This window comes from Hemicordylus capensis, chromosome 4 (genome assembly GCF_027244095.1).
Source record: "Hemicordylus capensis ecotype Gifberg chromosome 4, rHemCap1.1.pri, whole genome shotgun sequence".
Classification (NCBI taxonomy): Eukaryota; Metazoa; Chordata; class Lepidosauria; order Squamata; family Cordylidae; genus Hemicordylus; species Hemicordylus capensis.
In genome coordinates, this window is record NC_069660.1 from 226,554,872 (window position 1) to 226,577,699 (window position 22,828).

General features: G+C 46.0%; 1 protein-coding gene across 1 annotated transcript in view; it reads right to left on the reverse strand.

The window, feature by feature from the left end:
* Positions 1–22,828, reverse strand: part of ZNF407 (zinc finger protein 407) — a 684,045-nt gene that overhangs the window by 100,756 nt on the left and 560,461 nt on the right. The gene's annotated exons all lie outside the window — the stretch shown is intronic.

Consider the following 22,828-nt stretch of genomic DNA (forward strand, 5'->3'; position numbering starts at 1 on the left):
AATACAAGGTGCTGGTCATTACCTATAAAGCCCTAAAGAGCTTAGGCCCTCGGTATTTAAGAGAACATCTTCTTCGCCATGAACTCCACCACCCACTGAGATCATCTGGAGAGGTTTGCCTGCAGCTGCCACCATCCCGTCTGGTGGATACTCAGGAACGAGTCTTCTCCGTTGCTGCCCCTGGACTTTGGAATGCGCCCCCTGTTGAAATATGAGCCTCCCCATCTCTGGAAACTTTTTAAAAGGTACTGAAGACATATTTATTCACCCAGGCTTTTAATTAGATTTATAGTTTTAAATAATTTTAATACTGGGTTTTAAAAGTTTTTAATCATTTAAATGATTTTAATTGTTAATTGATTTAATGTTTTAAATTATTTTAATTGTAAAACACCCAGAGATGCAAGTTTTAGGTGGTATAGAAATATTTTAAACAAACAAACAAATAAATGGATCCAGTACATGTAAGAACATATTTGACACCTTTTTTAAAAAATCCCAGCATTTTGGAGTTTGAATGAATTCTCTATTCATCTCTTTTCTCAAGCAGGAAACATGGTATTATTTTTTAAGTAAATGAATATTCTTCACTTAGCTGAAAATTCTCATGTTCTCATTTTTCTTGTTCTTATAGAAAGCCGGCCCCCCTCCGCTCACCAATATTTGGGAGTTCCCATTGCAATGAACTCCCACTTACTCTCACAAGCTGCACAGTTTGTTTGATGATGTGTGTATATACAGTTGTCATGAAATCATGAAGATGTGGGCCAGTGTCACTAACAAAAAATATTTTGCCAGTGAAGAGAGATGATCTCACTGCAATGTGCACTGGTCAAGAAACCAATGAAATTAAACTTGTACAAAGCCAAATGAAAATCCCAAACAGGTCCAGCATATTTCTAGTGTGGCAGCAGCAGAGATTGGAATGAACACGCATGATGTGAATGTTTCTGTAACAGTGGTCAAAGCAGTTTAATTTCTGCTTCAGTGAGATCTCAAAATGATTACCAAAATGCACTTGTAGAAATTTGCTTGGAGGAGAAAAAAGCAGGTCACATATCCACACATTTTACAAATATGTTTTCTTGTGCTATAAAAGGAAAATGCAAGTTTCACTCTTAGGGTGCCGTCTAGTTCCATCAATATATATGGAAGATTGTCCATTACTACTATGCCATTACTACTTACATAGTAAGTATATGTATGTACTTAATGCAAAACTTAGAAAAGTTATTGTACCTGGGAGTTATTCACACATGGCTTCATGCTGAGGGGTAAATGCTGAGCGAAGCCACTTTGAATTACACTCGTGGCATTGAGGGAAGCAGTCCCTCCCCTCTGTTCTCGGGGGTTTTTTTAGTGCATGTTCACATTGCATGCTTCCGTGTTTTCCTTCTAGCCAAGGAGGGGGGAGGAGATAGATTTCTAACGCCTATATCTGCATTCCTAAAAGAGTGTATCTCTCTTATCATATTAATGATTCTACGTCAGTGCCTCTCCCTATTTGCTCTGGCGTTTTCAGAAAAAGTCGCTTACAACCAGCATTTTAAAAACCTGGAAATTCATCAAGATAAGCTAGAATTCAAAAGACTAAGCCTAATTTGTGTGTGGAGTGCTTCCAAGGATCTCGAATGGACTGCAGGGTAAGTTTGGCTGGTGTCTGAACACACACACTCTCTTCCAGAGGAGATTTGGGGTAACATCCCTGTCTGTAAAGCCTCGTGCTCACAGGGTTGTCGGAGGAAATCAGGAACTGACAGTTGTGAGGATGGATCAGGATATAAAGATGTTTGACAGTGGAGGAGCAGAAAAGGTGAGGTTATAGTGGCTAAAGGAATGGTCTTGAGAATGTAGTTGAGGGTAGAGAGGAAGATTGAACAGTTATATGTTGCAGCATAAAAATATACAACCTTAGTGGAACACCATCTAGTATATTACAACAAAGTGCTGAAAGTTGTGGCATGTACAGATTCTAACAGGAATATTTTTCACAAGTCATAGAAAAAGATTATTATACCCCAATGATTCTCTTGATTTTAGGATAAAAGAGAGGGATGCTTACAGCTCACAACACAGCATTAAAACATTAAGTAAAAACACTTAACACATGAAATCATGACACACACACACCCCAATACAATACAAAACAATTTTAAAACTTTTTTTTTTAACGTCAGTTTTAAAAATCAAATTTAAAAATCAAAGTTTGAAAGGTCTGAGTAAAAAAAAACCCATCAACAAAAGTGAACCACCTGGGACATCTCTCCATTCCAGAGAGCAACTAGAGCTTCGACAGGAGAATCTGCCATAGCAGCTAGAAAAGCCCCCAGATCCCTCAGGAATCCATTGGAGTCCATCAGTCTCTGGGGGCAGACCATTTTAATAGATCCCCCACCCTCACAGAGTGGTGTAGTGCTGAGATTCTAAACCTCAGAAGGAAGTTATCTGACCATGACAAGGGCATAGCTAACATATCTCCCACTTTCAAATCACCATCCTCCTGTCCAGTTGAAAAAACCAGATCCAGAGTGTGCCCCAATTCATGCACTGGGCCAACATGTTGTGGCCACCCCATGGTTGTCATGGCGGCCATGAAGTCCTGAGCCACTCCAGACAAGGCAGCCTCAGCATGGATGTTGAAGTCACCCAGAACAACCATTTTGGGAGTCCTTAATAGCAAATCTGAGAACACCTCTGTGAGCTCAGAGGAATATGTCTCAAAAGGAGACAGCTGGGCAACAGGGAGGGCAGGACACCAATGGAATCCCTACTCTGTCCCAGGAGCCCAACACCAGGTACAATCACACTGAACCGGCACTCATTTGGACAGAGGGATTAGAAAGGAAAATAGAACTTTTATAGATCACAGAGACCCGACCCCCACCCCCAGGCAACAGCCCTCTAAAGGTAAAGTGTGCTATCAAGTCGATTTCTACTCCTGGCACCCACAGAGCCCTGTGGTTTTCTTTTGGTAGAATACAGGAGGGGTTTACCATTGTCTCCTCCCATGCACTATGTATGAGGTGATGCTTTTCAGCATCTTTCTATATCGCTGCTGCGTGATCAGAGGCGTATCTAGGGAAAATAGCACCTAGGGCAAGCACTGAAATGGCGCCCCCTGTCCAAACATCTGACATCCATCTTTCAGATAGCTTTACCATAATATCACTTGAAAAATACAAGTCAAGCTCGTTAATCTTTTAATATTTCAAAAACTATTTAGCAGTGGATGTAGCCAGACCAAAAAATGCTGGGAAACTACAAATTTCAGTATGCTGGGGCTCATGAAATACCCAAATACTATGTGGAGGTGTACTTGGAAAACTAAACAGAAGTGCCTGTCTAATTCTCTGCTATGCATTGTAGCATCACTATTACATAAGTTGTAAAAATAAATTGAGAATTTGACTTTTCCCAGATACTCTGACAATAATTAAAGGATATGCAGAGTAAACTGTGTCACTGCTTGGAATATATTCTAGTATTTCAGAAAGACAGTTAAAATGAGAGAAAGAGAGCAGGAAACTCCCAGTGGGCCTTAATACTAAGGATTTCACACTGATTCAAAGACAAACTCACCATTAATAGCCATAGTATTAAGACATCACATTTAACTTACTTATCACAAGAAGCAAAGTAAGAGCAAATGAATACAATCCTAGCTCATAAGCTTCAGCTCACAATTCACAAGCCCTGATTCTCTGTACATAGTGCCAAACTGAATATGTGTACAGTGACTTATATTATATTAAATTAATTTTTTTTAACCTGTAGCCCCTTCAGGGGGCTTCCTAAAGGCCGGGGGGGGGGTCTGCAAAGGTTCCCCCTCCCTCCGCTGGCCTCTAGGGCCTTGCAGGAACCATTTGAGCATGTGTGGTGGCCATTTTTTAAAATATTTTTTTAAACAAACTGACTGCTGGAAACAAAATGGCCACCACTCATGCTCAAATGGCCTCTGCGAGGCCTGGCATGGCCTAGGGCCTCACAGAGGCCATTTGAGCATGAGTGGTGGCCATTTTGTTTTTGGTGGCCATTTTTTTAATTTTTTAAAATGGTGCCCCCCTTCAAGTGGCGCCCTGCCTGCCCTACCCTAGATATGCCCCTTTGCGTGATATATGTGTTTACCATAGTCTGGGAAACATACCAGTGGGGATTTGAACCAGCAACCTTCTGCTTGTTAGTCAAGCATTTCCCTGCTGTGCCACTTAAGGTGACTCACAGCCCTCTAGCCTATGCTAATGCTGAACCAAATACTAGGTGGACACAATAGGGAAAGATTAATCTCTCCCAGGTCCGGCATCCAGGTTTCTGTAATACAAACCAGGTCGGGCCTCTCCCTCCACAATTAAATAGTGGATGACAGAGATTTTATTCTGGACCAGCAGCACTAGCAGGCCAAAGGACAAGCTGCTAAAGCAGCCAGAAAACCCCCCACCCCCATTATGGGAACAGAAAGAAGAAGGGATAGGAATACAATCAACCACTTTCCCCCTCTTCTGATGTAAACAAGGCCCCACACCATACTTTGCCCTACCCATAACCACTCTAATTGGAGCACCCCCAGCTCTCCTCCGGTTCGCCTCCTCACTCAGGCACATAACTAAACTCCCAGCAAGCAGAGTAGAGCCCTCGCCCCCATGGTTTCCAAAGGGGCTCTCAAAGGGGCAATCCCGAGCTTGTGCCCAGGGGAGTGTAGCTCTTTTCTACTGTCAGCCCAGGAAATGATGAAGGACCCAGCAGAGATTACAGATTACTAGTCAGCACTCTGGGCCCTCCTGGAAGCTTCAGCTCTGCCCCCAGCAGAGGCCAACAGGAGGATGGAGTCAATGAAGAGATGGACCCATGCCTTGGTCTCGCTTAAAAAGGGTCAAACCCTAGGAGATCTTAGGCTTTCAACACACCTCCTCTCCGCCAGAAACACAGGAGGAGAATCAGTGGCAGCATAAAATTAGATCTTTAAAGAAAGCTGACATGCTTAGCTTTTGATTGATTGATTGATTGATTAAGTGCCGTCAAGTTGGTGTCGACTCCTTAGCTGCCTGAGCTTTATTAGTAAACCCCATCCAGGCTAGATAACAACCTGATAGGCTTTACCAGCATCCAGTGATGTCATTGCCAATTTAGAAGTGCAGGAGCTCTCTATGACAGTCCCCATGGCCATGCCCACCCCAACAGCCAGAGAAGCCGAGAAGTACTGGTGCTCCGTCCTTGTGCGTCCCCCCTCCACTATGCCCCTGCCAGCATCAAAACTATCTTGGCAGCTAGGAACGTCTTGGGGTCGTGGTGGACAGCTCGTTGAAAGTGTTGACTCAATGTGCGGCAGCTGTGAAAAAGGCTAATTCCATGCTAGGGATCATTAGGAAGGGGATTGAAAATAAAAATGCTAATATTATCATGCCCTTATACAAAACTATGGTGCGACCACACTTGGAGTACTGCATACAATTCTGGTCACCACATCTAAAAAAGGACCTTGTAGAACTGGAAAAGGTGCAGAAGAGGGCAAACAAGATGATCAGGGGCCTAGAGCACCTTTCTTATGAGGCAAGACATCAACACCTGGGCCTGCTTAGTTTAGAAAAAAAAGACAACTGCGGGGAGACATTATAGAGGTCTATAAAGTCATGCATGGTGTGGAGAAAGTGGATAGAGAGAAATTCCTCTCCCTCTCCCATAACGCTAGAACCAGGGGCCATCCCATGAAATTGATTGCCGGGAAATCTAGGACCAACAAACCGAAGTACTTTTTCACACAATGCATAATACACTTGTGGAATTCTCTGTCACAAGATGTGGTGACAGCCAACAACCTGGATGGCTTTAAGAAGGGTTTGGATAACTTCATGGAGGAGAGGTCTATCAACGGCTACTAGTCGGAGGGCTGTGGGCCACCTCCAGCCTCAAAGGCAGGATGCCTCTGAGTACCAGTTGCAGGGGAGTAACAGCAGGAGAGAGGGCATGCCCTCAACTCCTGCCTGTGGCTTCCAGCAGCATCTGGTGGGCCACTGTGCGAAACAGGATGCTGGACTAGATGGGCCTTGGGCCTGATCCAGCAGGGCTGTTCTTATGTTCTTATGTTATTTATGGACCATCATAAATGGTGGAGGCGTCTAATCACCACTGTAGATATGTTTGCTGTATGGTAAGGGAATACTATTCTTCATCATTCGTAATAGTTATCCATAATTTCACTGCAGAACATCATAGATTTCTCTTAGCTAAGGCACCACAAGTCCAGTGTGTCCCTCATTTGTGAACCTTGGAATCAGAGATCTTAGAATACCTGAAGTATAAACATGTTCTCAGGATGGTCTCATCTTGGGACAGTCCAATGACCCAGTATAAAAGTATCCCTTTTCTTGGACCAAAGCAATCTGAAAAGCAATGCATTTTGATAACAACCTAAACAGGAAAAACATAGAAAATAATTAGCAAGAGAAATTCAAGCATTATCCCCTACTGGAATTTTGTTCCGCCTCTCTAAATAAAGAGGTGCATTTGAGTCATCTACTGCAGCCTTCCCAGTATGTCTTGGAGGGAAAAATGAGTCCTGGAGATCCTCCAGGTGTTTACATTGCTCCTGGAAATGTCATGAGCTGGCCCAGTCTATAAATTTTACTGCACAAGAGAGGAATTTGCTCAGTGTCACTTTCGAGAACAGCGATGGATTTGAGGGGAAAGCCTTCCATGCAGTTTAACATATTCTAATGAACAGAGTAGCCAGACAGCTGCGTTGGCCTTTCACATATCCACAGACAAGTCTGATAAATACGTACACCATTAAGGTGGTGGTGGGAGGGGGAAGAGAGTGATGAAGTAGGATGTGATGCCCAGATGTCTCTAACCAGGGAGAATCATCCTGGAGGTGGACATCTGGATTTCAGAGCTACTGATATACCAGCAGTCAGAGCCATATGCCGAGTAGAAAACACGAGTCTGTTCCACACCTCCAGTGACAGGAAAATGCAGTGCCAGATTGGAACAGCTCAGCAGGGTGCTGGCAAAACTTCTTATGCTTTCGCAGCAGAAGGGACTGTCCTGCAAAGACCTCATAGACCCAATTCACAATACAAATACAACTTTATCGGCTCATTCCTGTGTCGCTCTGAACACACACACACACACACACACACACACACACACACACACACACACCATTTCTTTTAAAACCACAGGACAAGGAAGCCATCATGAGTTGTGAGTTCTCCACTGTTTTGTCTCCATAGTGACTGGTTTCTGTTGTACAGAATTTGCAAAGATCTTTGTGCCAGGTGCATTCTGCATCTGCAGGTGACATACAGCTGAATTTAAAGAACTCCTGCACTGTACCCTGGGCAAGGGGGATGAAAACAAAGGAGGAGGCCTGGCCTAGTCACACTTGGTGTGACTACAGGTATAAGTTATCTACAAACAGAACTGCAGGAGTACAAAGAAGGTCCTTTGGAAAGGAGCCTCAGGAAATTGACATAGAATAGAGATACACACACCCAACAGTATTTTAAAGACATTTTTTTAATGTGACCACACCACCTAGGACAGACTAAAAAGGCTTTGGGGGCCCCCAAGGGTGTGGAGGCCCTGGACTCCAGCCCAGATGTCCAGGGGTACAAGCCCCTCTGCTTACATTAAGTCATATCCTTGAGCCATCTGCTTTAGTATTTACACTGACTGGCAGCAGCTCTCCATGGTTTCAGGCAGGAATCTCTCCCAGCCCTACCTGACCGAGAACGAACCTGGGACATTCTGCATGCAAAGCAGATGCCGTCTCACTGAGCTAAAGCCCCATTCCCTAAGGTGAATACCTTACGGCAGACAGTGCTCACATGTAGTAGTCACCTATCCAAATGCAAAGCAGGGCGGACATGGTCGCTCCAGCAAGACCAGCTCTCAACAGAGTTCCGTTTTTAGTTCTTCTTTTCCATCCCATCAGAGGTCAGCAGCTTTACTGAAGGCAGACTTAAATGTCCCCCTTGCTGCCCCACATGGCTGCCACAGAAAGCACCAACCACATGTACAACAGCTTCTCTGTTCAGAACAACTCACATGCCTTACCTTTCATTTTGGCACCAGGGTGCTGAGTATTTCCTTTGCCCCGGCCAGGGGCAGCCAATGCTGTGGAGGGAAGCTGGAGAAATGCTCAGGGGAGTGATGCTCTCACTTCATTTTCTGGGATCAGGCTGAAGTGTACTCCACCCAGTGGCAGCTTTTGTATCCTGCAGGTGCTTCTGCTGGATACAACAACTGCTGCACTGCCCAGCATAGGCATGGGTAGGAGGTGGGATGCTTCACTAGCTTGCTTCCAAGGCTAGCAAGACACAACCTGGTTTTCTTGGCTTTGCCAAGGCAGCCATAGAAGCAGAACGAATGTTCCTTTCTCCCTTTCTTTTCCCTTTCACTGACCTTGCAGCTTGATGGGGCAGCTGTGGTCGTGACAGGGAGCCACTGTGCAGGGCAGCCATCTCCATCCACCAGACAGAGGCACCTGACACTTCCCCCATACCTTGCCAACCACAGAGTTCTCTACAACTGGGTGGCCCCATTAATGGGGAAATTGCTGGGGGTAGTAGCCAAGAGTCTGGACTAAGTCACTCATGAGCCATCCCACTTAAATTAATGGGAGAAATTAGTCATGACTTGATTTCAGTGCAGCTCCTCATGACTTAGTCTAGCTGTCAGCCAGTGCTGGTTTTCCTTACCCAAGTCTCTTCTAGGGAAGGTGACAGACGTTGCCTAGTTGAGTGTTCCTGGAGGCTAATAGAGCTTGAAAGACTCAGTGCCTCTTCTGGTAGCAGCCTGTCACCAACATCTACCCTAGCCAAACTGCACGGTGGGGAAAGGAGCACTGACTGGAGGCGAGTGATGTGCTGCCACTTCTCCACTTCAGTCGTACTCCTGTGGAAGTTAAACCTGGACGCATGGACATGCCAAGTGCTCTTTTATGTGTGGCTATGAAGAGCCATTATGATGGGTGGAAAGTTTTTTTGGGTTTTTTTGCAAATTAAATTTTTATTGATTTTGACAATATTCTTATTAACATGATGGGTGGAAAGTTAGTGGAGGGAGGGTGCGTGTGTAGTAGGGGTGTGCACAAAACTGGCTGGCCCGGTTCAGTTGGAGTACGAACTGGGACTTGGCCAGTTCGGTTTTGGCCCCCATTGAAAACCCACCAGGTTCTGTTCAGTTCGGGGGTGGGTGGGTCATGAGTCATTTTTAATACAACCAACAACTTTTTTTTAGTATTTACCCCCTCAGGGTGGCTTCTCCGAGGTCATGGGGGGGAGGGTCCGTGGAGGTTCCTGCTCCTCCCGCTGGCCTTCCTTGTTTGTGTGTGTGGGGGAAATCACCTGGTTCAGGCATTCTTTGGCCCTTTCCCCCTCAAGGTGGCCATTTTGGAGGCCACTGCACATGTGCAATGGGCCTCTGTGTGTCCTGGGCCATGACCTGGCCACACAGGGGCCCATTACACACATGTGGTGGCTTCCATAATGGCTAACATGATGGGGGAAAGGCCCGCAAAGGACCGAAGAATGGCCGAACTAGGTGATTTATGACACACAGAAGTCTGGAGTGGGGAGGGGAACCTCCATGGATCCCCCCCCCACAGCCTCGGAGAAGCTCCTCAGAGGGGGTAAGTACTAAAATTTATTTTTAATAACTCACAAACCCACCGAACAGCTGGGGGGGTTGTTCGGTTTGGGATCAGACTGAATGGGGGGGGGGGTTCAGTTCGACCCCAAACTGTTGAATTGGACTGGTTCAACAAACACGTTTGACGTCAAACCTGTTTGCACATCCCTAGTGTGTAGTCACCAGTGGGTCTGTGATATCATGGCGGATGATGTAAATGTGTGGTTGAATGAAACTTCATGTTAATCAGATTACTTTGTGTTGCCCACTCAACTATACATGACTTTAAACATGTGTAAAGACCTTTTCCATTTATCCAAACTTCTGATTATCCAGATGGTTTAAACACACACACAGAGCTCTTAATGGGACATGGTTTCCCGCTTTACCACCATTCATATTTGCCATTCTTATTTTTAGCATGGTACATCTTTGTTTTGTTTTCTTTTTTAAAAACAAATCGGTGTTCACCTCAGTTAAATCTATTTATTCCAGTGACTGCAACTATGGCTGCAATTAAAGACAACAGCAGCACACACCATTCAACCTCTTCCCTCCCCTTTCCCACTGATATGTCAGCTTTCCACATCTCGTGCAGAACAACCCGACCACAAGCTAGTATACGACATGTGCATGGACGGGAAGCATAGCAAATGATTGAGAATATCAACACAATGTAACCAGGAAATAGATCAATTTCAAGGTGTTAACCAAAGGCCCCAGCAACCTGGATCATTATGAGCCACTGCTTCTAGAAAACAGACAAATAGCCGCCGCCACTTGTAGATTCGCCTGATCCCCTCCTCCCTTGCAGCTTATTCTGTCTCTGTGTCCTTTCTTTCTCTCCAATTATGAAGCAGCACCAGGTTTTCTCATCAGCCATCTCCATGTCTTCAAATGGCTTTTCAGTGTCAGACCTATCAGGAAATTAACTCATCATGCAGTGACAGCTGCTAATTTTTCCCCCTTACATGTCAGATGGATCGCCTGCTGAAGCTAATAATGAATCACCAAACCCTGATTAGAAGGTGCTTCCGAAACGTATAACTGCCATCTGAGCTAACTTTTTTCTTTGTATAAAATGATATCACCCTAGAGGAGGAGAAAACGACTTGTATTCTTCAACAAGATGGAATAGAGGCAGGCAGTTTAAAGCGAGTCATGTGCTATTTGAAATTATGTGCTAACATTGTACTGTAAAATGAGCGCAAAGATCCTGCCTTTCTTCTTCCAAATGAAGGACCCTTTTCTGTTACATAATCCATTCATTGTAACCAACTCTGCTTCAGAGTTGAGGACAAGCAGTTCTCCTCTGGGTGCTTTATGACAGCTTTGCTCAGGAAACATGCACAGCAAAGAATGCGGAGGGAAAAGTTGTTTATATGGGGGCCCAAGCTTGCCACTGTCAAATCTTCTCCGTCAATCTTGCCAGTGGCTCAAACTCGCAGCCCTAGAACTCCCCTGCTTTTCTAAATTGGGAGATAGTTTGGATGCAATCTTGGGCCAGCCTTAGGCAGAAAAGTTCATTGTGAAGAGCTTCCACCACAACTGCATCTGCAAACATAACAAATGTATCTCTTGAAGGACCTTGCCATCAACACTGATGTTTTGAAGGCAGCATTTATAAATGACAGCAACGCTCGCAGCACTATGCACAATCCACATGTGCATACCTCTTGGTACATCAGCTATTGGCTCCGGCTCATCTCACTTCTATGGTGGGGAGACAGAAAGCATTTTGCTGCAGGCTCTTCTTGTTTTGCTTTTGTTAAAATAATTCCATTTTTTAGAATTTACTTTCAAGCTACATTTCTCCCAAAACATGGCAAGAGACACTATGCTGGAAGGTGCATATTTCACTGGGAAAGGCTACCGATGTCAGAGCTTTCAATCTCTTCAACTAGTAGTAAAGTTACTAAAAAGAGAAGTGCCATTGACCTCGGACTGACTGGCTGTGGATATACAACAGTGAAGGAAAGGCACGGCATGTGCGCAGAGGTGTTCTTTTCCACCATTCGTTCACATGTCCAGCTGCTGGGCCATGTCATTTAGAACACTTTCCAAAGCAGCTTAGATTAAGACTTGTTTGTTCTGGTGCATAGTGATGAGACACTTGATTATTTCTGCAAACAGGTACTTACTTTATCTCCATTCTTGTACTGCATAACACCCAGCTAGGGTGAAGTGATTCGAAAAATGTGCTAAAAGGATCAAAGTCATCCTGGGATTTTTAGCATAGCTGCACCAAAATGAAACGCTGCCAGATAATATGGGAATGTTGCAGGGACGTAGTGAGGTTCCTGGTGGACAGGGGACAAAGTTGGGCTGCGGGGGAGCACTGCCAAAACCACACCCCTTCATCTGCAAGCCCCCCCCCATTAATTACCTATGGGGGTGGGGGGCCTCGCCGCCATGCCACACCCGCCGCTACTTAGCATCTTTGTTGCCAGGACTGTGGTGGTAGGTGGCTTCTCCCTGGCTTCCAATCACTCCACTGCCAGTACTTCTTCACTTCTTCCGCACAGAACTTCTGCCCTGTTTGAGTATGGGGACCATCGGGTGCTGTGACGTCATGGCACACGGCAGTCTTTATATTCAAGCAGTGCTTCTGCGCTGTTCGGAAGAAAGGAAGCCTGCGTGCTGACTGGTAGTGGAGGGAGGGGGATCCAGGGAGAAGCCTGCCCACCCTCTCTCCTGGCAATGAAGATGTGAAGTAATGCTTGGCGGGGCAGCGAGCATGGTGTGGCAACAGGAGCAACTGCGACTCCCGGATAAGGGGGGACTGCCCTGAGGGCCTTAGGGGGCCTCTCAAACCACGTGAGCCCAGGTGCAATTGCCTGCCCTTGTCCAATGGAAGCTACACCCATGGAATGTTGTACTAAGATTTGGTGGGCAAGGTCAAGGGACAGGGCCTTTTCTGTTGTGGCCCCTCAGCTCTGGAATTCCCTCCCAGAAGAGCTTTGTCATGCTCCCTCCCCTCAGGGTTTTTTTTTTTTTAAGATATTAAAACCTTCTTCTTTAGAGAGGCTTTTAAATGTTTATTGTTGTTTTTGTCTATTTTAATTGTTCAATTTTAAAACTGCCTTTCATAAGGTATTCCAAGGCAGTTTACAAAAGTTAAAATAAAGTAAAACTCCATAAAAATCAAATTTAAAACCTTAAAATCAATTAAACAGTAAAAGCCAAAAATTAAAAAGCATAAAAAAGAAAGAAGCAGGAGAGCTGAGAGACCTGGCTGCCCCCAAAGCGTAAAAGCCTGAACAAATAAAAAAGGTCTTTGGTTGTTTTTTAAAAGCAGCCACAGATGTCAAAGAGCGGACATTCACAGTGGGAGAGCATTCCAGAGCCTGGGGGCAACAACAGAGAAGGCCCTGTCCTATGTGCATGACAATCTAACCTCTCTCAACATGGCACATGGAGCAAAGTCCCCTCTGATGACTTTGTTGGGAGGACAGAAACCCTTGGGAGCAGGTGGTCCTTCTAGCTGAAGCTTTGCAAAGGCACTCCTGGACACCGTCTCCACCCGAGCATCCAAAAGCATAGCTGGGCCCAGCAGCACCCCCAAGCTGCACACTAGGGATGTGCACAAACTTGTTTGTGTATTCCCAGGAGACGGGAGGGGGTTTCCTTTAAGGGACAGGGAGTGTTCCCTTACTTCCCTGAATGCTTCCCCTCCCCACCACCGACACTCTCTGCAAGACCGCTGGTGCAGGGCTGCAGCTTACTTCCTTGCAGCCCTATCAGTGTCATACCAGAAGTGGCTGATGTGTGCGCATCAGCCACTCCCGGCACGACACTGACCAGGGGTGCAAGGAGGTCTGTTGCAGCCCTGCACCAGAGGTTCTGGGGAGAGTGCCAGCAGGGGAGGCAAGGGCACCCACCCTGCCCCTTAAAGCAACCCCCCACCTCCGAACTGGCTCGAACACAGGACTTTCGGACCAGTTCAAAGCTCCTAAAAGGAGCACTGAACTGGTCCATGCACATCCCTACTGTGCACTTGCTCTTTCAAGGGGAGTTTAACCCCATTCAGAGCTGGTTGAATCACCCTATCCTGACTGGGTTTTCTACTGACCAGCAGCACCTCTGTCCTGTCTGGATTTAAGCTCAGTTTGCTAGCCACATCCAGCCTATCACCTCCTCCATTTCCCGGTTCAGTATATCTACTGCTTCCCTAGGATCTGATGTCATGGAAAGGTAGAGCTGAGTGCCATCTGCATATTGCTGACACTTCATTCCAAAACTCCTGATGACCTCTCCCAGGCCAAAGAGTCGAACAGAAGTCCCCCAGCACCACCTTCTGAACCTCCCCACAAGAAAGGATGAGAACCATTTTCCAATGCACCACCCCTGATCCCTATACCTGCGAGGTCTTCTAGAAGGATACCATGGTCGATGGTATCAAATGCCACTAAAAGGTCCATCAGAACCAACAGGAATGCACTCCCCTGGTCTAGTTCCCAACATAGGTCACTCACCAACACAGGTCACCCTGGTGGGTGACCAAGGAAGTTTCAGCCCCAAACCCAGGGTGAAAGCCGGATTGAAAATGGTCTAGATAATCCAAGACCTTTTGCAGCTGCACGGACACCACATGCTCTATCACCCTCCTTTAAAAGGGAGGATTTGAAGCACACCGATAGTTATCCATCACAATCAGACCAGATGGTTGCTGAGGCACGTCTGCTGGAACTGCCAAAATCCTGGAGTCCAAATCAGCATGGATATGAGCAACTTTATCTTTGAAGTGACGAGCAAACTATTACAGTTTGATGGGCTTTTAAATTTTTATTGGGCCTGTTTTGATTTTATTCTACACTGTATTTGTTTTACTGTTTTCAATTTTATATTACTTTTATTGTTTTACCATTGTGAGCCACCCTAAGGTGTATGGTATTGGAGGAGCGGTATAGAAGTATTTTAAATTAATAAAGGTTACTTAGTCCTAAGCTGTATAGGACTTAGAATTGGGCCCAGGAATGGATTGGCAACCAGGGTAGCTGGTAAAAAGATAAGTGTCTGCATACAGTCCCACTGACCTTACTTGTTGAGGTTGTCTTCATTTTTTTGATTTTTGTCACTAGTAAATCACTGTTCCTATTTTGCCTCTCAGAGATGGCTTTTAAATTTGTTCGTATACACAAACATGTACTAACAGATTAGCTTCCTCCTTCATATCTTAAATTTTGGACTGGAGTCAAATGCATCTTGACTGTATGTATGCACTCATGTAGCAATACACACATGGCCACGTAATGCCAGTGCATTCATCTTCCCATGTTTTCCCCATGTTTCATCTTCCCATGTTTTTTAAAAAACCGCTTTCAGTTTTTGATGCCTTTTGTGGCTTGAGGCAGGGCTTAAAGACCAGTCTCTCCTTACCCCTGCCAGCCTCACGCCCTGTGCTGGAGTCCAGTGGCATAGTCAGCACTGAATGTGTGTATGGGACAAATGTTCCTGGGCTGCTGGTGTCTGGAGGGGGCACTTGACCCCCTCTTGGGCATCCTCACTGCTCATCCACCCAGAGGGGGCAACGTGGCACTTCCATGTTCTGATACTGGCCATGCCCCTTGCGCTGGGATCAGAAACACATCAATCCAGGGGGCATGGCCAGCATCAAGACACACCCACATCTCTCCCAGCCAATGAATAGTTCCTTTGTCGGTTGGGTTCTTCCTTTCTATCCCTTGCTTGGAGCAAGGGAGTGAAAAACCAAGCAGGTGGTGAAGGAACCACACACCAATTGGGAGAGGGTGGTGTGTGCATCCTCTGATGCTGGCCACGCTCACTGTACTGATGTGCTTCTGACACACAAGGAGAGCAGCTGGCATCAGAACATGGACGTGCCATCTGCCCTGTTCCAGAGGTCAGCAGTGGGGGGCTCACAGGTGGTAGGGACAGGGGGGCTCTAAAGTGGTGCTGGCGGGCGCACAAAAGCTGGGATGGTGGTGGTGGGTAGTCACCCCTTTCTTTCCTCCTCCTCCCCCATCCCAGAGTGTGCTCTGCTGGCCTCACCCAGATCCCTTTTGCCCCTTATCAGCAATGTCCCCTCAAAAGCTGTGCTTTACCTGCACACGACATCTAAGTCTTGCCCATCCCTCTCTTGGTGGTGGTGCTGCTCCAGCGTGCTCACTATCTATCATTTGCTGTTTTCTTGCTGGAAGAGGAACCACCAAGGAAGGGAGGGAACTTCGCTGTAAGTTTGATCTTGGGGAGACAGTGAGCAAACGAGTTGGAGCCATGCAGCACCGAAAGAGCAACAGGCAAGGTGAAACACTGCTTCTCTTCCCTCTTAGAGTGCTGGACTAGGACCGGGGAGACCCGAGTTCAAATCCCCATTCAGCCTAACCTACTTCACAGGGTTGTTGTGAAAGAGAAACTCAAGTATGTAGTACACCGCTCTGGGCTCCTTGGAGGAAGAGAGGGATATAAATGTAATAATAATAATAATAATGATGATAATAATAATAATAATAAATAATGAACAGAGGGAAAATAAGAAAAACAGAAGGAATAGAACTGCCCAATGGAAGCAACATCAAGAACCTGGAAGAGAAAGAACATTACAAATACTTGGGCATTCTCCAGGCTGATAACATCGCACACACTGATGTTAAAAGAAAAATTGGAAGTGAATACATCAGGAGAGTCAGAAAAATCCTCAAGTCCAAACTCAATGGCGGGAACACCATACAAGCCATAAACACCTGGGCTATACCTGTTATCAGATACACTGCAGGGATAATAGACTGGACCCAGGCAGAGCTAGAGATGCTAGATCGTAAGACCATGAAAATCATGACAATAATCATGCTCTGCACCCCCGCAGTGATGTCGATAGGCTATACCTCCCTCGCAGCTCAGGTGGAAGAGGAATGCTGCAAGTCCATCAAACAGTTGAGGAGGAGAAAAGAGGACTTGAAGAATATATCAAGGACAGTGAAGAAGATGCACTTCCAATGGTCAATAACGCGAAACTATTCAACACCAATGAAACAAAGCAGGCCTACAAGACAGAACAAGTCAAGAACCGAGAAGAAAAATGGAGAAATAAGCCACTGCATGGTCAATATTTGCACAATATAAGTGGAAAATCAGACATCACCAAGACCTGGCAATGGCTTAAGAATGGCAACTTGAAGAAAGAAACAGAAGGTTTAATACTGGCTGCACAAGCACAGGCACTAAGAACAAATGCAATAAGAGCAAAAGTCGAAAAATCCACAACAAACAGCAAGCGCCGCCTTTGTAAAGAAGCAGATGAAACCGTGGACCACCTAATCAGCTGTTGTAAAAAGATCGCACAGACTGACTACAAACAAAGGCATGACAAGGTAGCAGGGATGATACACTGGAACATCTGCAAAAAATACAAGCTACCTGTAGCCAAAAATCGGTGGGACCATAAAATTGAAAAAGTTGAAGAAAATGAAGATGTAAAAATATTATGGGACTTCCGACTACAAACAGACAAACATCTGCCACACAATACACCAGATATAACTGTAGTCGAGAAGAAAGAAAAACAAGTCAAAATAATCGACATAGCAATACCAGGGGATAGCAGAATAGAAGAAAAAGAAATAGAAAAAATCACCAAAAACAAAGATCTACAAATTGAAATTGAAAGGCTGTGGCAGAAAAAGACCAAAATAATCCCAGTAGTAATCGGCGCCCTGGGTGCAGTTCCAAAAGACCTTGAAGAGCACCTCAACACCATAGGGGCCACAGAAATCACCATCAGCCAATTACAAAAAGCAGCTTTACTGGGAACAGCCTATATTCTGCGATGATATCTATAACAATTGACAATAAAATTCTGGCATCCCAGGTCCTTGGGAAGGACTCGATGTCTGGATAAAACAAAACAGTCAATAACACCTGTCTGACTGTGTAAACAAGAAATAATGATGATGATGATGTTCTCTCTGCCTTCACATCTGGCTTCACTGCATCTGCCCCTCTCTAAGTGCTGTCATGGTTCTAGCTCACTTGCTCATTGAATGAGAATGTGGGGAAAGGGGTCAGGCCAGCAGAGCATGCTCCAAGAGGGGAGGGAGGAGCAGGAAAGAGGTAACAGGAATGGCTACATGTCAGCAAGGTCCAGCTCTGGGCAGGGAAGAGATTATTTATTTATTTAACAGATTTGTATATCACCCACTTCCAAAGTCTCTAGGCAGTTTACAGCAATAAAACCAAGAAATTTTAACACAACACATATAAAAAGATCAAATTAAAATACTTATAAAGACTACCAAATAGCTCAAAAGCTTGGCTGAAGAGATTTGTCTTTAGTTGTTTCCTAAATGCCAACAGGGATGGAGCAGCTCTAATCTTAGCAGGAAGCACATTCTACAGCTCTGGGGCAACTACAGAGAAGGCTCTCATTTGAGTCGTCACCAGATATGCTGGTGGCACCATCAGATGAACCTCCCCTGAAGATTTTAATAGGCGGCGGGATTCATAATGAAGAAGGCGTTCTCTTAAATACCCTGGGCCCAAGTCATTAAGGTTGTTATAGGTAATAAACAGCACTTTGTATTTTGCCCAGAAACCTATTTTTAGCCAGTGCAGTTCTTTTAAAACCAGAGTGATATGATCTCTTCGGGATGTCCCAGAGACCAATCTGGCAGCAACATTCTGCACAAACTGCAGTTTCTGGACTACATACAAATGCAACCCCATGCAGAGTCCATTGCCATAGTCAAGCCTGGAGGTTACCAGCATGTTTACCACTATCACTCACTTCCAGGAAAGGGTGCAGTTGATGAATCAGCCTAAGTTGATAGAAAGCACTATTGGTCACCGCCTGCACCTGAGGTATCAGGGAGAGGGTTGGGTCCAGAAGTACTCCCAAACTGTGAACCTGTTCCTTCTAGAGGAGTGTATCCTCATCCAGAACTGACAAATCTATCCCATTTCTGGAAATGTGCCTTCCTACAATAAGCACCTCCATCTCGTTTGGATTTAGACTCAGTTTGTTATCCCTCATCCACCCCATTACTGCCTCAAGACAGGCATTTAGGGAGGTTGTGCCATTGCCTGATGAAGCTAACATGGAGAAACAGATTTTGGTGTCATCAGCATACTGATAATGCCAGGCACTAAATCCCCTGATGATCTCTTCCAGTGGTTTCATGTAGATATTAAAAAGCATTGGAGACAAGATGGAGCCCTGAGGAATACCATACAAAAGCTCTCACTTTGTAGAGCATCAGTCTCCAAGTAACACCTTCTGAAATCTACCTGAAAGGTATGAGTGGAACCACAGCAAAGCTGTGCCCCCTACACACAGTCCCCTCAGGCAATCCGGAAGGATACCATGGCTGATGGTATCAAAAGCCACTGAGAGATCCAAAAGAACCAACAGAGTCACACTCCCTCTGTCAATTCCCCTTTGGATACCATCCATCAGGCTAATCAAGGCAGTTTCCACCCCATAATCCAGTTTGAAATGGGCACAATCCTGCCCAAAATCCAGTTTGAAATAGGTCTAGATACACTTGTTTCATCCAAGACTGCCTGGAGTTAAGAGGCCACCACATTCTCAATCACCTTGGCCAACCACAGGAGATTGGAAACAAGCCTATAATTGCCTAACTCTGAGGGATCAAGTGTAGGCTTGTTCAAAAGAGGTCTAACAATTGCCTCCTTTAAACAAGGAGGCATCCTACCTTCCCTCAGAGAAGCACTTATGATCTCATCCAGATCCTCTCCAACCATCTCCCTGCTTGATAATATAAGCCATGTCAGACAAGGGTCAAGAGAATTTAGTGAGCTCATTATTCCAATTTTCAACCAGGGGGTCAACAAGATCACCTGCAGAGCCAACATTAAAACCCTCCATGTTTTCTTGGAATCCTATTGGATCCAATAACCTCCTCAGGCAGAACATCCTAATAGGCCCTTCTTCCCTGCAGAGGTGACTAGCGGCTGCAAACTGAACCTTCACCAGGTGATGGTCTGTCCATGACGATGGGGAAATCATAGGAGTCCCCACCCACAAAACACCTCCCTGATCAGAGCAAAAAACCAAATTGAGCATGTGCAACATGCTTGAGCAACATGCGTTGGACTTGAGACCACTTGGGAAAGGCCCTTGGCTGCTATGTAGGAGTGTGCACGGACCGGTTCGGAGGCCATTCTACTGGCCTCCGAACCGGTCCAGACATGGGGTGGTTTTGGTTCGGGAGGGTTGGGGGGGTTCCATTAAGGGCGGGGGGGGGGCTTTACATTCCCCTCCCACCCTTTCCAGTTTTTGCACCGTAAATACCATTAAAAATGCGGGCAGCAGGATCCCTCTCTGCCCGCTTCTATTCTCTACGATGGCTCTGCGCTCGGGCGGGCGGCAGCTGCCGCCGCTGAAGCCCCCTTGAGAAGCCCCCTCGAAGCTCTTTCGGCCCCTTAAATCTCACCCGGACCGAGTCCTACCGCGCTCGGGCGGGCGGCAGTGAGTTGTCCTTCCACCCGCCCGCTCCCTTCCCTGCTGTCTGTAAAGTGCAGGAAGCCTTCTGTGCGCGCAGAAGGACATCTCGGGCAGCGGCGCGCGCAGAAGGCTTCCTGCACTTTGCAGACGGCAGGGAAGGGAGCAGGCGGGCGGAAGGAAGGACATCTCGCTGCCGCCCGCCCGAGCGCGGTAGGACTCAGTCCGGGTGAGATTTAAGGGGCCTAAAGAGCTTCGAGGGGGCTTCTCGAGGGGGCTTCAGCGGCGGCAGCTGCCGCCCACCCGAGCGCGGAGCCATCGTAGAGAATAGAAGCGGGCAGAGAGGGATCCTGCAGCCCGCATTTTTAATGGTATTTACGGTGCAAAAACTGGAAAGGGCGGGAGGGGTAAGTAAAGCCCCCCCCGCCCTTAATGGAACCCTCCACCCCAGTGCCGAACCGCAGCTCCGCGGTTCCGTGCACACCCCTACTGCTATGAACTACTAAGCTGTTCTTGACAATTCAGTCCCAAAGTGAACATTGGTCATCCACCACCATCAGCCTGGGCATCTCCAATGCCAACTCTGCAGCCAAATCCGACAGCTTGGTTAGGGGTTCTGTTGGGCAGTGGGGTGATCAGTACACCAACAGAAGTCCCAAGGCTCAAGTACACACACTCAATATAGGCAGGTTTGTGGTGGCATCATCAGGGACCGGCATCAAATAGGAGTGATCCCTGCAGTGGGGCAGGGATCTACACTTATTGCTTGGTGGCTCACTCACCACCTGAGGCTATTGTGTCAGCTTGCCTCATGGGGGAACTGCCCTGTTATGGTTATATACCCAGATTCAGAAGCCAGTATAAAGATGCTACAAGTACACAAGAGTGTTGATATTTTCATCTGTGAAATGTTAAGAGGATATGGTTATGCAGTCTTGACCTCTGTGACTGACACAGAGAGGACCTGCCAGGTCTGACCCTGCCTGTTATAAATTCAGGGCGGAGGGTGAGGCAGGCTTCTGTCCATGCCAGTTTGAAGGAGCAGTAATTTCTGCCTTCTGCACATCAGACCCCAGCTTCTCAAGTTCAAACCTCTAGCTCTGGCAGCTAAGCTTAAGGACCCTAGGCTGCAGAATCATCTCCCATAGATTCAAGTATGGCTATCTGTAGCTGTGCCTTGGTCTGACAGCCACATTATTGGTTATTCCAGTCCCCAATATCCCCAGAACATGATAGGATAGGAAGTGCAGAAGCGAAGAAGCAGGCCAGGACATTCATTACTATGTCTGATTAGCTTAGTATGTCATTAGGATTAGTGTGGAGAGGAGAGAGGAACACTCTCAAGCTGGCAGCTGATACAGATACAGTACCACAAAGACATAGGAACATAGGAAACTGCCATATACTGAGTCAGATCATTGGTCTATCTAGCTCAGTATTGTCTTCACAGACTGGCAGCGGCTTCTCCAAGGTTGCAGGCAAGAATCTCTCTCAGCCCTATCTTGGAGAAGCCAGGGAGGGAACTTGAAACCTTCTGCTCTTCCCAGAGCGGCTTCATCCCTTGAGGGGAATATCTTGCAGTGCTCACACATCAAGTCTCGCATTCATATGCAACCAGGGCAGACCCTGCTTAGCTATGGGGACAAGTCATGCTTGCTACCAAGACCAGCTCTCCTCACATGTTCTTGGAGTACTGGATTGTGGTTTATGAATCCAAGAATCCAGTTCCAGACACCAATATGCTTAAAATAGTAATTCACCAAATAACATACCTTGTTCTGAGCCCAGTGGTAGCAAAGAGGATATGCTTCAAAGCAATGTAGTGAAGTGTATGTACAGGACTGTGGGAACTGAAAAAGTTAATAGTTGTAGGAGGGGCTTCTACCACCAGGGGGCCTCTGGGAAGAAGAAACTCCTAGTAGTGTAGTCTGTGAGAAACCTCAAGATGGCTGTTGGGTTTCTGAAGCTCCTGATGTCTTAAGTATGCATTTCTTTAGTTGTTAAAATAAAACTGTATATATCTAAGAAAAAGTAGTAGTTGTTCATCTGCGAAGAGTAGAAGAACTAAAGGGATGGTTAGAACAGGCAAAAGGGAGAAATTTCATTTATAGGGGTTACCAGGGAATCCATCTCAGCACTTCCAAGCCGGTGAACACTTCCTGAAAAATTTTCCCCTTTATGCAAAGGTCTGCTCTTTTCATTGTGCATACAATGTGATTGCTGGTTTGACACTGCAGGCTACACTGGTTTTATGAAGGATTAAATGCCACCTGAGACATATTTATCCTAAATAAATCACAAATGGTAAACTGCAGCATGTCAATGTCAACACCCTGTACTGCAGCGGAAAGGTTAGCCATGCAGGACTGAGCATAGCTAAGAATTAGCATCCAAGCCACAAGACCAGAGGGCTCCAGTTAACAGGCAAAATGATCAAGAAGAAATCTTTTCAATGAAAAACATTCCTTTGAGCATCTGTGAGAATCTTGCAGAGGGCCATCATTTTGTAAAGGTCACCTTTATCCTGATAACAAACAGGAGTTGATCCTGTCACTGTGTGCTGAAGACAGTATTTAAAAAAGAAGTGAGCAGCCTGTCACTATTAAGAAGGATGAGCAAGTCAAACTTGGCTAATTATGAATCTCGATGTCTTTTCTGAAATTTTACTCTTTTTGGGCTGATCTGACATATCTAATCTGGAAAACAAAACAACAAAGCATCTGCCACCCTGAGAAGCACGTGTTCTGTGCAGCCCTTTGGTAAATAGATGTTTTAAGTTGT